Consider the following 14,738-nt stretch of genomic DNA (forward strand, 5'->3'; position numbering starts at 1 on the left):
TCTTATCACTCAGAAAATAACCACCATAGTATATTAATATTTTTTCAATGTCTTTTATTTATATACATATATACATATGTACATATATATACACTTTCATTTATATTCTTTTTATGTGTGTTTGTGTGTGTGTATATAGGATGCTTTTATATGTAAAATTTTATAATAGGCCTTTTGCCTTAGTTGATAACCTTTGATCATGAACATCTAGGAATGACTTTTTACTTTCCTCTTTTTTTTTTTACTTAAGTTAAAATATATTTATCCTATCATTACAAACACACACACAGTGGACTGCATGCCAAATGTCCGCAAGCAGAGATAGCTATTATTAAATTTAAATTTAAATTCAGACACCTCTAAAATAATGTGTACAATTTTGCATAAGTAGACTCACCCATTGTATTCTTTCTGTACATTATTTCACTCAATAATATATCATGGTGAGGTTTTCATATCAATAAATATAGATTTATGTCACTATATTTATGTTTAATGAACTCATAGACATCTAATTTTGATATGCCGTCACTTTTTAATCAGTCCCCTATAAATGGACCTCTAGGTTATTTCTGTTTTTATTTTTGAAATTATAAACAATCATGTTTAATTGTATTTTCCCATAAAGATTGTCTTTTAACCATAAAGATAAATTTTTGAAGTTCAACATGAATCCCAAGAAAGCTGTGGACTCTCTTCTTTCTTGGAGAATCAAATCAAACTAGTGTTTGAATCCAGGCTTTGCGCCTTCCTGGATATTTGACTGTAAGGAGGGACTCCATCACTTGCAGCCTGTGTTTCTGCATTGAGAGGATTAGGTGTCTTCACCTGTGTAAAGGGCCTGGCACAGTGCCTGGCTTACAGCAGGTACGCCCTTGAGACCCAGCTATAGTGGTCAAGGCATCTCCAAGAGGTAGATTTTGGTCTCAGAACTCAGGGCAGTTGCAGTCTTGTGTGGTTTAGGGAACGTGGGGAGTTTTCCTCAGCTTCTGCCCTCTTCCCATGCCTGGCACCATTTGTATTCCCTGGGTGGTTGGGGGTCAGATTAGGCTTTGCATTCCCAAGCCACATATTTCTCTATCTGGTGCAGTTCTGGGCAATCTAAAAATGCAATATCGCTGTCACCAGCTCAAGGAAGACATGGAGGCTGAATAATTTAACATGTCACCACCATCCATCATGATAGCAAGAGCGGGAGATGGAGTGTACAGGGGTTGGCCTATCAGAGGCTGGCAGAACAGGTCTGGAATGGGGCAACCCAGGCAGAAAGAGTAAATTTGCAAAGAAGAGCGATGAGTTAACTCTCATGGTTCCAGGGAAGACTGTGTGCCCTACTGCCTATTCTAACCTTCCCCATAATATGATTCTCACATTATTCAGATGCCCCGATTTGTCCTAGAGTAAACCTGCCCCAGGTCCCTACTTCGCCACAAAAATCTCTTTCATCCTGGGGAAATCACCGATCCCCTTTTTCTGTTTGTCAGCGAAACTGAGATAATAATTCTGGTGTGGAGGGTTTAGTCTAAGGCCCAGAATATTTAAGGGGCTTCCCCACCAGGAAGTCCAATCCAAGAAGTCAGGAATGTTTGTTTTATTCACAGCTTTTATCTTTGGTGCCTAGAACAGCATTTGGTACAGAGTGGCCCTTAATAAATAACTGTTGAATATGTGAATGAAAAAAATGGATGTGTGCTGCTGTGATTATTTGAGGTGGTCGCAGGATCCTGGATGGCTGCCTGGTTACCTCTTGAATGCCAGACTAGGCAGGACTCAGGAAACCTGAGCCCGGGGTCCCTTTCAACGTGGCTCGGTAATGGCTCCTCTCTGGGATCCAAATTTCCCTCTCCCTCTCTCTCACACCGCTCTTAACGTGCCATGTGCTGCAGTTCTGTCACCAGCATTGGGCTATTACAAAGAAAACAGAGGGATTTTGCATCAAGCAAATGCCAGGTTCTTCAGTAAAATGGGGATGCTTCTTGCCTCCTGGGCGCATTGTGAGGTGTAGACAAGACGCCATGTGTAAAGTGCAGTGCTTGGAACATCACCCTATGTGCATAGCCCATTTTGATAGCTTCACCTCAGAGTGTTTGAGACCTGAAGAACTGGGGGCCCCAGGAATAAGGACAGAGAGATGCTTCTTCCAACAGATGGGCTCCAGCACACAGGTCGTCTCTTCTTTTCTCTGGGTAGGTTTTGCCTGCTCTCATTAAATGGAAAAGTAACCCAGCATCCCTGTGTATTAATATCTGCACTTTAGGGCACTAAATCACCAATATAGTATTAAAATGCTAACAGAGGGACCCTTTACCAGCCATCAGGTTTCTCCAAGTCAGTTCATAATTGCCCTGTGGCTCCTCAAGATAATGTGGACACTCAGAGGCTACGTGCCTTGGGTGGCTGCCATCTCCCCAGGATATCACAGCAGGCAGGGAGGCTGCCACCCCACATAGCAGCACTTCATTTTCTTAAGTTCAGGCACCCATTGAGTAACTGAAGAATGTGCCTCATCTCTACTTCTTTGGTCTTTGCTCTAAATAATTACATGCAGCTTATCATTTTCCTGATAATGACCACGTGGCCTGAGAATTACTATCCCCTCTTAAAGACTGGTTCAGAGAGGTTAGGTGCCTTGCCCAAGTTCACACAGCTAAGAAGTGAGAAACAGGATTTAGAACTCACGTCTGACTCTAATACCATAATTACTTTATATTCCAGTGATCACCTCCCATGTCTCATGGGTTAAACTGATATAGAAACCAACTGGTTCTGAGTACTTTTAGAACAGGGACCTTATCTGTTGTCATTTAATGGATTCCCAAGTCCACCACTTTTCATCCAAGTCACAATTTAAAAAGATGTAATGTCTTAGTGGAAACTGTGCCTTATTTCTCTCTTTCTCCTGTGCCCATATCCTGGCCCTCAAGTGTTTGTTGGTAATATTTGTTGTGTAAGTGCCTCTAGAATTGAGCTGGTCCAATATAGTGAGCACATGAATTGTGGTAGACTGTATTGAGATGTGCTGTAAGCAGAAAATACACACTGGAATTTCACAGACACTCTGAATAAAAAGAATGTAATATCTCAGCAATAATATATTATGTTAATTACATGTTATCTATTTTTTACATTCTAAATGTGACTACTGGAACATTTAAAATGGCATGTGTAGCTTGCAAGCTATTTCTTTCAGGCAACCTAATCTAGAAGCATCATCTCTGAGCCTCAGTTTCCCTTTGGAAAAGGGTAATACCTACAGGAGAGAGTTGAGGATCAGAAGGGGTGTAGGAAAGCAGGGATGACCTGAGGAGCAAGTCCTCACATTAGTTATAGGGCAAAGCAGCGAGAATTGGAAATGTGACTTGGCCTGCACACACATACGGAGTTCTGGATTTTTTAAGCTGTGAGCTATTTTAGCCAGGTAGACAGCCTGATTCTAATCCCAGGTCCCCCACTTATCAACCCCCATCATCTCTCTGAGGTGCCGTTTACTCATCCGTAAAACAAGGTTTGTGGTGCCTTCCTTACAGGAAGTCCTGAGTCCTATTTTATTGTACACACGGGTAGAGACTATGAGAATAGATTCCACGGACACCCTCTGAGTGGGAACCATGGTTCTACATTTAAGCTGTGTGACCCTGGCAAATTACTGCATTTCCCTTGTTTCCTCATTCATTAAAATGAGAATGAAAGTAGCAGCCTACCTTCTCTGGTCATTCTAAGGATTCAGTGAGTTAATACATGTATGTAAAAGGGTTAGAATAGTGTCTGGCAGGTAGGCAGTGCTATGGAAGTGTTCGCTTTTATTGTTATATTGGAATTGCCTAGTAACTTAGCTGTCAGCCCCACTCATTTGCCCCAGCTGAGCAATAGTCATGTCTGCCACATTCACCATGGGAGAGGCGTAAAGGATAAGTTGTTTGGGAAAGGAAGGAGGATAGAAGGAAGGAGAAAGGATGAAATAGAGGGAGGGTTTTAGTGGAGTGTTTAAAAGCATAGTGCATGTGTAGTGTGTTGCAAGGGAATGTAGGAAGGCTCAGGGGGATTCCTACAGGGCAGACCCTTCCTTTTTTCCATGCTGCCCCAGACAGAGCAGGAGTGGGACAGATGCTTCCTGTACATGAGGGAGTTACTCTACCGGATGCCTTTGTTTTCCCCTAGACCAAGAATCATGCAAAGATGGCAGAAGTCCTTCCTGCCTTCCAGCCTGTCTGCCTTCTTGCCTCCCTTCCCTCCCTCCCCTCCTTCCCTCCCTCCTTCCCTCCCTCCCTTCCTCTCTTTATCCATGTACCTCCCCACTGCAGTATAAGGACCACACAGTACCATCCCTTCCTTCCTTCCATCTTTCCTTCCATTCTTTTTTTTGTAACAGTAAAATATTTTGATGACAAGTTGAAATGCTGTTGGCCTCTGGGGATATTTATTTTCCTTCCTCTCCCAAGATCTTCTTGGGGTCCCTGCCAACTCCACTTCAAATGAGAGCCTTGAAACCGAGCACTGCCTCTGGTGGGTGCCGCTGTCCTGCAGGTCCTGCCTTTGGTTGCTGGATTGCAGGCAGGTGCACCAAGGAGCAGGGAAGGACCATGGCTGAGGAAACACATAGCGGCAAAGACCAAATGTTACTGTCTCTGCACTTTCCCTTCCATTAGAACATGCTGTCTCAAGGGAGTGGGGAGACAAGTAATATTTCCATTTTAAGGAGCAACACTGCGAAGCATGTCACTTAGTGGCCAACATTTGGGCTTGGGCATCAGTCACACCTGAGTTCAAAGTCCAGCTTCGCTTCTTATTAGCCAGTCATTTTTTTTTCTTTAAAATTTTAAGTTAGAAGTAATTTCAAAAATCAAGGACAGGAATACAGATGTGGCTCAAGTGACTGGGCTCCCATCTACCATATGGGAGGCCTTGGGTTCTCTTCCCCGGGCCTCCTTGTGAAGGCAAGCTGGCCTGTGCCCTCGGGGAACTGACAGCCCACGCCTGAGGGGAGCTGACAGCCATGCCCCGGAGAGCTGGTGCAGCAAGATGATGCAACAAAGGGAGACAAGCAGACACAGAAGAACGTGCAGTGAATGGACACAGAGAGTAGACAGTGAACAAGCGGCAAGGAGGCAGGGTAAATAAATAAAATAAATCTTAGAAAAAAAAAAAATCAAGGACACTTGCAAAAATACTGCAAACCCCATATAGAGAACTCTCACATTGTCCCCTCCCTGGATACCCAGATATACCAATTTTAACATTTGCAATATCATTCTGCCTCCCTCCCTCCCTCCCTTACTCAACTCTCTATTTCTCTCTCTCTTTCTCTCTCTCATCTCATTTTCTGAATATTTGAGAGTAGGTTGTATATATCATTCTCCTTGAACATTTAATATTTCCATGTACATTGCCTAAGAAAAAGAATATTCACTATGTAACCAGCTTAAGTACAGTTATCAAGTTCAAGATATTTAATATTGATATAAAGCTTACTGTCTATGTTCCAGTTTTTTATATGTCCAAATAATATCCTTTAAGTCTTTTCTCGCCCCTTATGTCTCAGCCAGGATCACATATTACATTTAACTGACATTATATCTTTTGTTGCCCTCCTTCCCTTGCTTCTTAATTGTGGAAACATATATATAACATAAACTTTCCCATCTCCACTACTCTCAAACATACCATTCCATGGAATTAATCACATTCACAATGTTGTGGTACCCTCACCACTGTCATTACTAAAAATTTCCCATCAACCCAAACAGAAATGCCATACCCATTATGCATTAACTCCCCATTCTTTCTGCCTCCAGCCCCTGGAAACTTGTACTCTACTTTCAGTCTCTGTCAGTTTGCATGTTCTTCTATATTTTCTTTGTGTTTACCATGGGACTTAAATTTATCAACCTAAATCTGTAACAGTTTCCTTTAGTATATCAACATAACTTCAATAGCATGTACAAATTATGTTCCTATACCCTTTCTCCCCACACCTTTATGATGTTCTTGTCACCAATTACATGTATTTATATATATCTGTATATACATTATTGAGTCCAAAACCATTGATTTATCATTACATTTTATGCATTTATCTTTTAGATTCTGTAGGAAATAAACAATCGTACTTGTGTTTAAATTTAGCCATGTTATTACCTCTTCATGTTGCTTTGATCTGTTGTCTAGTGTCCTTTCCTTTTAAACTGCAGAACTCCCTTTGACCTTTCTCATAGGGCTAGTCTAGTGATGACAAACACACTTAGCTTTTGTTTTTCTGGGAATGTCTTAATCAATCCCACATTTTAGAAAGAAAGTTTTGCTGGATATAGACTTCTTGGTTGGGATTTTTTTCTTTTAGCACCTTAAATTTGTCTTCCCACTGCCTTTTTCCTTCATGGTTTCTGATGAGAAATCCATACTTAATCTTATTGAGGCTTCCTTGTAAGTGACTCATTGCTTCTCTCTTGTGGCTTTCAGAATTCCCTTTTTGTCTTTGGCATTCTACAATTTGGTTATTATATGTGTCAGCATGGGTCTGCTTGGTGTTTGTTGAGTGTCTCGATGTGTATATTATGTCTTTTGTTAAATTTGGGACGTTTTCAGCTATTATTTCTTCAAATATTCTCTCTTCCCCTTTCTTCTCCTGGGACTCCCACGTGTGTATATTGTTACACTTTATGGTGCCGTGCCCCACAGTTTACCCAGGTTCTCTTCACTTTTTTTTTTTTTTTTTTTAAAGACTTGGGTTTTTTTTTTTTTGTTTTTTTAAGATTTTTATTTTTTTTATTATTTATTTAATTCCTCTCCCCCTGTTGTCTGTTTTCTGTGTCTTTTTGCTGCGTCTTGTTTCTTTGTCCCCTTCTGTTGTCATCAGCGGCACGGGAAGTGTGGGAGGCGCCATTTCTGGGCAGGCTGCACTTTCTTTCGCGCTGGGTGGCTCTCCTTACAGGGCACACTCCTTGCGTGTGGGGCTCCCCTACGGGAGGGACATTCCTGTGTGGCACGGCACTCCTTGCGCGCATCAGCACTGCGCATGGGCCAGCTCCACATGGGTCAAGGAGGCCCGGGATTTGAACAGCGGACCTCCCATGTGGTAGACGGACGCCCTAACCACTGGGCCAAAGTCCGTTTCCCATCTTCACTTTTCTTCATTCTTTTTGTTTTCTCCTCTTCAGACTGAATGATTTCAAATGACTTAACTTCAAATTCACTGATTCTTTCTCCATCTCCAATCTGCTGTTGAATCCCTCTCATGAAATTTTTATTTTTTTATTGTGTCTCTGATTCCTTTTCATAATTTCCATCTCTTTATTTATAATCTCTTTGTGTCCATCTGTAATTTTCCTTATTTTTTTTAATTCCTCATCTATGTTTTCCTTTAGCTTCTTGATCATACTTAGGACCATTTTAAAAGTCTTTTTCTGTTATTCCCAGGTCTGACCCTCCTCACTGATAGTTTCTGATGCTTAACCTTCTTTACCAGGGCCATCACTTCCTGTTTCTTGTATGTCTTATAATCTTTTGTTGAAACCTGCATATTCTGTATATTTGATGTATTAATGTGTCACCACTGGAACTTAGACTCTGAGGAAATTTCTTCCAGCTAGTATTATGACAGAGATTTCCTTAAATGCCAGAAGCTAAAAAAAACAAAACAAGGAGAAGGAAAAAAGAAAACACCTTTACCAGCCTTGATGATGGGCCTATATGGGTTCTCTCCGTGAGAACTTATCCACACATTGTGTTTAGAGAAGAGCTTGGAACAAGAGTGTGGTGTCCTTCCTGGTGCTTTCGGACATGTCTCTTTTCCTGGGCATGTGTGTACATGGCCCTAGGAATTCCGTTATTTTCATTCATTCAAATGCCTCCTCTTCCCTAGGAAACTGCACTTCCTCATGGTCTACTCACTGCCCTATATGTCCCAGAACCAGCACATCTTTGCTCCAGGAAGCTTCAGTTTGAATGTTCTTTTGTGGCATTCTGTAGAAGAGCTCTGAGAGTTGCCTTCTACATATAGGGAAAATTTCTGGACAGCAAGCCCTTAACAAGTTTCCTGATTCAGTTACCGGAAAGATGGGCAGAGACATGCATGTTTCCAGCATGCTACTCTGCTCCTTCTGTATCCAGGACCAGGGACCTGCAATGGGAGTGTGTGCCGTGCTGTCTCTATGCCAGTGGCTCAGGGGATGGAAGGTAGAGGGGGCAGCAAAAGGACCACAAGAGCCTACTTTTGAAAAAAAATAGAGAAGTTGTGAACTTACAAAACAGTCATGCGTAATATGTAGGATTCCCATGCATCACCCCCACCACGAACACCTTACATTGTTTTGGAACATTTGTTACAGGATTGTGAAAGAAAATAATTACACTATTACCATTAACTATGGTCCATCGTGTACATTTGGAAATATTTTTCCATACACCTCCGATTATTAACACTATATATTAATATTGTACATTTGTTATAGTTCATGAGAAAACAAATTTGTGCTGTTAACAACAGTCCATCTTCCACCACATGATTCACTGTGTTATACAGTCCCATGCTTAGCACTTTCTATCCAAAGAGTACACTCAGTGGCTCTCACTTTCATTACAGAGTAGTGCAGTCATTGCCCAAGTAAACCTTTGAACATTTTTTCTTAGTCCAAAAGAAAAAAATCCTATAATTTCCCATTATTGACCCTTAGCATTGATATAGTACCTTTTTTTGATATTGATGCAAGAATATTACAGTATTTTTGTTAATTATAGTCCAAAGTTATATTAATTGTATTTTACCCATGCACACTATATTCTTACTGCCTTGGAATAGAATTTTTAAGTTTTCTGCCCATTTTTAAAATTGGATTGCTTGATCTTTTATTGTTGACTTGGATGATTGCTTTATATAGCATGGAAATCAAACACTTATAGGATATGTGGTTTGCAAATATTTTCACCCATTGAGTGGGTTGCCTTTTCACCTTCTTGATAAAGGCCTTTGAAACACAAAAGTGTTATAAGTTTGAGAAGGTCTCATTTACCCATTTTTTCTTTCATTGCTCATGCTTTTGGCGTAAGGTTTAAGAAACCACCACCTACCACCAGATCCTTTTTTTTTTTTTTTACTGTACATATAAGATCATTTATTTTTATGGTGATGAAAGATGCAATGAATTTTTTATACATAAATACCACCGGATCTTGAAGATGTCCCCTACATTTTCTTCTAGGAGTTTTATGGTTCTCCCTTTTATATTTAGGCCTTTGGTTCATTTTGAGTTAATTTTTCTATAAAGTGGGAGGGAGCAGTCCTCTTTCTTTCTATGGAAATCCAGTTCTCCCAGCACCATTTGTTGAATAGACTGTTCTGCCCCAGCTGGATGGGTTTGACAGCCTTGTCAGAAATTACTGACTGTAGATGTGAGGGTCTGTTTATGCCTCATCAATTCAGTGTTGGTCTATATGTCTATCTTTATGCTAGTGCCATGCTGTTTATACCATTGTATGATTTAAAGTCTGGAAGTGAGGGTCCTCCAACTTTGTTCTTCCTTTTTAAGATGTTTCTGGCTATTTGAGTCCCCTTAGCCTTTCAAATAAATTGGATAATTGGTTTTTCCATTCATTTTAAAAAGGCTGTTGTACTTTTATGGGGATCATATTGAGTCTGTATATCAATTTCATTAGAATTGATATATTAACAATATTCAGTCTTCCAATCCATGAACATGGAATGTCCTTCCATTTGTTTAGTCTTCTTTGATTTATTTTAGCAATGCATTGTAGGTTTCTGAATAAAGTACTTTACATCCTTGGTTAAGTTTATTCCTAAATATTTGATTCTTTCTGAAACTATTGTTAATGGGATTTTTTTCCTGACTTCCACCTCAGATTGCTCACTACTAGTATATAGAAACATTACTGGTTTTTGCATATTAATCTTGTATCTTGCCACTCTGCTTAATTCATTTATTATCTATAGTAGTTTTGTTCTAGATTTTGGGAGGATTTTCTAGGAATAGGATCATATAATCTGCAAATAGTGTAAGTTTTAATTCTTCCTTTCCAATTTGGACCCCTTTTATTTTATTTTCTTGCCTGATTGCTCTAGCTGGAACCTCTAGCACTATATTGAACAATAGTGGTGACATTGGGGATCCTTGTCTTTTTCCCAATCTCAACAGGAAAGCTTTCAGTCCTTCACAATTGAGTACAATGTTAGCTGTGGGTTTTTCATATATGTCCTTTATCATGTTGAGAAAGTTTCCTTTGACTTATACCTTTTGTAGTATTTTTATCAAGAAAGGATGCTGAATTTTGTCAAATGCCTTTTCTGCGTCAATCAAGATGATCATATGTTTTTTTTGTCTTTGATTTATTAATGTGGTGTATTATGCTGATTGATTTTCTTGGATTGAACCTACCTTGCATGCCTGGAATAAAACCCATTTGATCATGAAGAATAATTCTTTTAATGTGTTGTTGGATTTGATTAGCAAGTGTTTTGTTGAGGATTTTTGCATCCATATTCATTAGGGAAATGGGACTGTAATTTTATTTTTTCAAAATATCTTTATCTGACTTTTGTATTAGGTTTATATTGGCTGCATATTGGCTGCTTGGCAACATTCCTTCCTGTTAAATTTTTTGGAAGAGTTTGAATAAGACTGGTATTCTTTGAATGTTTGGTAGAATTCACCTGTAAAACCATCTAGTGCTGGTATTTTCATTTTGGGGAGTTAATTTGATTACTGTTTCAATCTCTTTGCTCATGATTGATTTGTTGAGATCTTTCTTCTATACTCAGAGCAGGTTGTTTGTATGTTTTTAGGAATTATTCCATTTCATCTATGTTGTCTAGTTTGTTTTGGGGTACAGTTGTTCACACTATCCACTTACGATCTCTTTTATTTCTGTGGGATCAGTAATAATGACCCCATTTTCATTTCTGATTTTATTTATTTGCATATTCTCTCTCTCTTTTTTTGTCAGTCTAGCCAAAGGTTTGTCACTGTTTTTGATCTCAAAGAACCAACTTTTGGTTTTGTTCATTCTCTTTATTGCTTTTTTGTTCTCAATTTCATTTACTTCTTCTCTAATCTTTGTTATTTCATTCCTTCTGTTGCTTTGGGCATGGTTTGTTTTTGTTTTATTTTTCTTTTTTTAGTCACTTGAGCTGTGTAGTTAGGTCATTGGTTTTAGCTCTTTCTTCTTTTTTTTTAATCCCCCCCCCCCCCGTGGCATTTTGCTTGCTGTCTGCTCTCTGTGTCCATTTGCTTTGCAATCTTCTATGTCTTTATTTATTATTTTCACTTATTTATTTATTTGTTTATTCCCCACCCCCCCTTGTGGCTTGCTTGCTGTCTGCTCTCTATGTTCGTTCGCTGCGTGTTCTTCTGCATTTTTGCTTGTCTTCCTTTTTTTGTTGCGTCACCTTGCTGAGTTAGCACTCCGCTGTGCTTGTGGGCTGGTGGCTCTCTGTGGCACCCAAGCTGGTGGCTCTCTGCAGTTTAAGGCAAGCCTGCCTTCACAAGGAGGCTCTGGGACACAAACCTAGGGCCTACCATATGGTAGACGGGAGCCTAACTAGTTGAGCCACAGCCACTTCCCTTTTTCTTCTTTTTTAATGTAATCATCCAAGGCTATAAATTTCCCTCTCAGCACTGCTTCACTACATGCCCTATGTTCTGATATGTTGTGTTCTCATTTTTATTTGTCTCAAGATACTTATTGATTTTTCTTGCAAGTTTTTCTTTGACCCACTGATTATTGAATAGTGTGTTGTTTAATTTCCATATATTTGTGAATTTTCCATTTTTCTGCCTGTTGTTGATTTCCAACTTTATTCCATTATGATCAGAGAAAGTGTTTTGTATAATTTTGATCTTTTTAAGTTCACTGAGATCTTCTTTGTAACCAACATATTGTCTGTCCTGGAGAAGGATCCACGAGTACTTGAAAAGTATATATCATGCTGTTTTGGCATACAATGGTCTATATATGTCTATTAGGTTTAGTTCATTTGTCATATTATTCAAGCTCTCTGTTTCTTTACTAATCCTCTGCCCAGATGATCTGTCCAGTGGTGAAAGGTAGTGTATTGAAGTTTCGAACCATTATTGTAGAGACACCTATTTCTCCCTTCACTTTTGCCAGTGTTGGCCTCCTGTAATTTGAGGCATCCTGGTTGCGTGCATATGCATTTATGATTTTTACTTCCTCCTGGATAATTGCCTCTTTTATTAGTATATAATGACCTTTCTTGTCTCTAATAACAGCTTTTCTTTTGAAGTCTATTTCTTCTGATATAAGTATATCTACTCCAGCTTTTTGGGGGGGTGTTACTGCACATATAGAATATCTTTTTCCAGTATTCCACTTTTTTTTAGGTATCGTGGACTGGGAATTGAACCCGAGACCTTGTATGTGGGAAGCTGGTGCTCAACCACTGAGCCACATTGGCTTCCCTGAGTTAGTTTTTTCATTTGTTTTGCTTGTTGTTTGTTTTTGTTTTTCGGGAGGCACCAGGAACAACCCAGAACCTTCCATGTGGGAGGTGAGTGCTCAACTGCTTGAGCCATATCCACTACCCAGTCTTTCGCTTTTAATTAACTGTATTCTTGGGTCTAAGGTGAGTCTCTTGTAGACACATTATAGATGGCTTATATTTTCTTATCCATTCTACCAGTCTGTGTCTTTTTATTGGGGAGTTTAATTAATTAATATTCAATGTTATTACTGTAAAGGTAGTTCTTACATCACTCATTTTGATCTTTGGATTTTGTCTGTCATATCTTGTTTTCACCACTCTCTTTATACCTTTTGTTACTTTTAGTGATATAATCTTCATTTCTAGACTGTCTTCCAAGCCCCTCTCTCTCCTTTCTTTTTCTTTTCAGCATTCCCTTTAGTATTTCCTGCAATGCCAGTGTCTTTGTTACAAACTCTCCCTGTTTCACTTTATCTGCTAAACTCACCCTCATTTTGAAAGACAGTCTTGCTGGATATAAAATTCCTGGCTGGTAGGTTTTCTCTTTCAGTATCTTAAATATATCATACCACTGCCTTCTTGCCTCCATGGTTTTTGATAAGAAATCAGCAGTTAATCATATTGGGCATGCATTGTATATGATGAATTGCTTTTCTCTTGCTTCTTTCAGGATTCTTTCTTTGTCTTTGGCATTTAACATTCTGAATAGTATGTGTATCAGAGTAGGCCTATTAGGATTTATTTGGGTATGTTTGTACTTCTTGGGCATGGATATCTATGTACTTGAATAGGGTTGGGAAATTTTCTACCATTATTTCTTCAAATATTCCTTCTGCTCCCTTTCCCTTCTCTTCTCCTTCTGGAACACCCATGATACATATGTTTGCATGTTTCTTGCTGTCATTTAGTTCCCTGAGACCCTGTTCAATTTTTTCCTTTCTTTATTTCATTTCCTTGTTTATTAATTAAATGTCCTTATAGATATATCACTGTGGATTATATATAATAATGTTTTAAAATTTTCTGGGTTCATGGTACATTTCTCAACGTGTTGCTGAAATGAATGAACGAATGGGTAATAACCATATTGCTGAGATAGTGGTTACAAGTAGAATTTCTTATACTGAATTTCATTTCAAATGCCCTATAGGAGGAAACTACATAGTAAATCTTTTGGTGAATTTAATTAATTTTTCCCACTAATGTGTATTTTCTTTTCCTCAGGCAGAAATTTTGAATAGGTAATTTGTTCAGATGGTGCTTGATTCATAAGATACAAAGGGTTGGCAAAAGTAGCTTCCCTTCCATAACATTCTTCCAGGCACTTAATTCTCCATCCAGGAGGCAACTACTTTTTACCAAATTTGTGGATCTCCTGCCAGAAATAGTCTATTAATGTAGGTGTCTGGAGCCCCAGTGACTAAACCATTTTCAAAACCAAAGTCCCTGTTAGCTCCTGCATACCTACTTGCCCCTTAACCTGTTTACCCCACAAGATGAGCTCTCACCTCCCTGTGTCCTCATTAGGGTAAAGTGTTAATGTTTACACATCCTTTAAACCCTCCTGTTTCACATTCTGCTCTCTTTTTTAAAAAATTAAAATTACCTATATTTCCTTCCTTCCTATAGAATTTACTACTATTATTATTTTGGCATGTTTGCTTTTTTAACCTTTTTTCATGATCTTTTTTGTAATCCACTCATAGCAGTGAATACTTTGCCCTTTCTCCCTTCCACAGCCCTCAAAACTTATCTCTAAAGCCCCTCTTGCCCCGTCTCCTCATCCTTATCCTCTCTGCCCCTAATCCAGTCCAGGCCTTTAGCCCCTCTCACCTGGGTTGTCACTGAGCCTCCTAACTGCTTGCCTTGCCTGAAACCCATTCTGAAACTTGGGTGCCACTGAGTGTCCTTCTTGGTACCCACACATTGCAGAATGACCAAGTCATTCTTTTGCTCTGGAACCTTCCTTGACATGCAGAGTAACACCTCCCAGTCCTTAAGTCAGACTTCAGGGCCTTCCACTGTGGCTACAGCATATCCTTCTCAGTCAGTTCTTGTCCCAGTGTTGTCTTAAATCACCCACACACTCCATTCCCAGGGCTTTTGCTCTAGCACTTTCCTCTCCTTGAAATGCCTGCTTTGATCACTGAAGCCCCATCCATCATCTTCTAAGCCCTGGCTTAAATCTTCCTTCCTCTATAAAGGCTTCCTAGATCCTTCATGTTGGAATAGATTGTTCTCCCTGCATATACTCAGAGCTACATTGTGTGGTCAACACATGCCATGA

General features: G+C 39.4%; 1 protein-coding gene across 3 annotated transcripts in view; it reads left to right on the forward strand.

Moving 5' to 3' along the window:
- ASTN2 (astrotactin 2) overlaps positions 1–14,738 on the forward strand; it is a 950,369-nt gene that overhangs the window by 301,165 nt on the left and 634,466 nt on the right. The gene's annotated exons all lie outside the window — the stretch shown is intronic.

The sequence above is a fragment of the Dasypus novemcinctus genome, chromosome 8 (genome assembly GCF_030445035.2).
Source record: "Dasypus novemcinctus isolate mDasNov1 chromosome 8, mDasNov1.1.hap2, whole genome shotgun sequence".
Taxonomy (NCBI): Eukaryota; Metazoa; Chordata; class Mammalia; order Cingulata; family Dasypodidae; genus Dasypus; species Dasypus novemcinctus.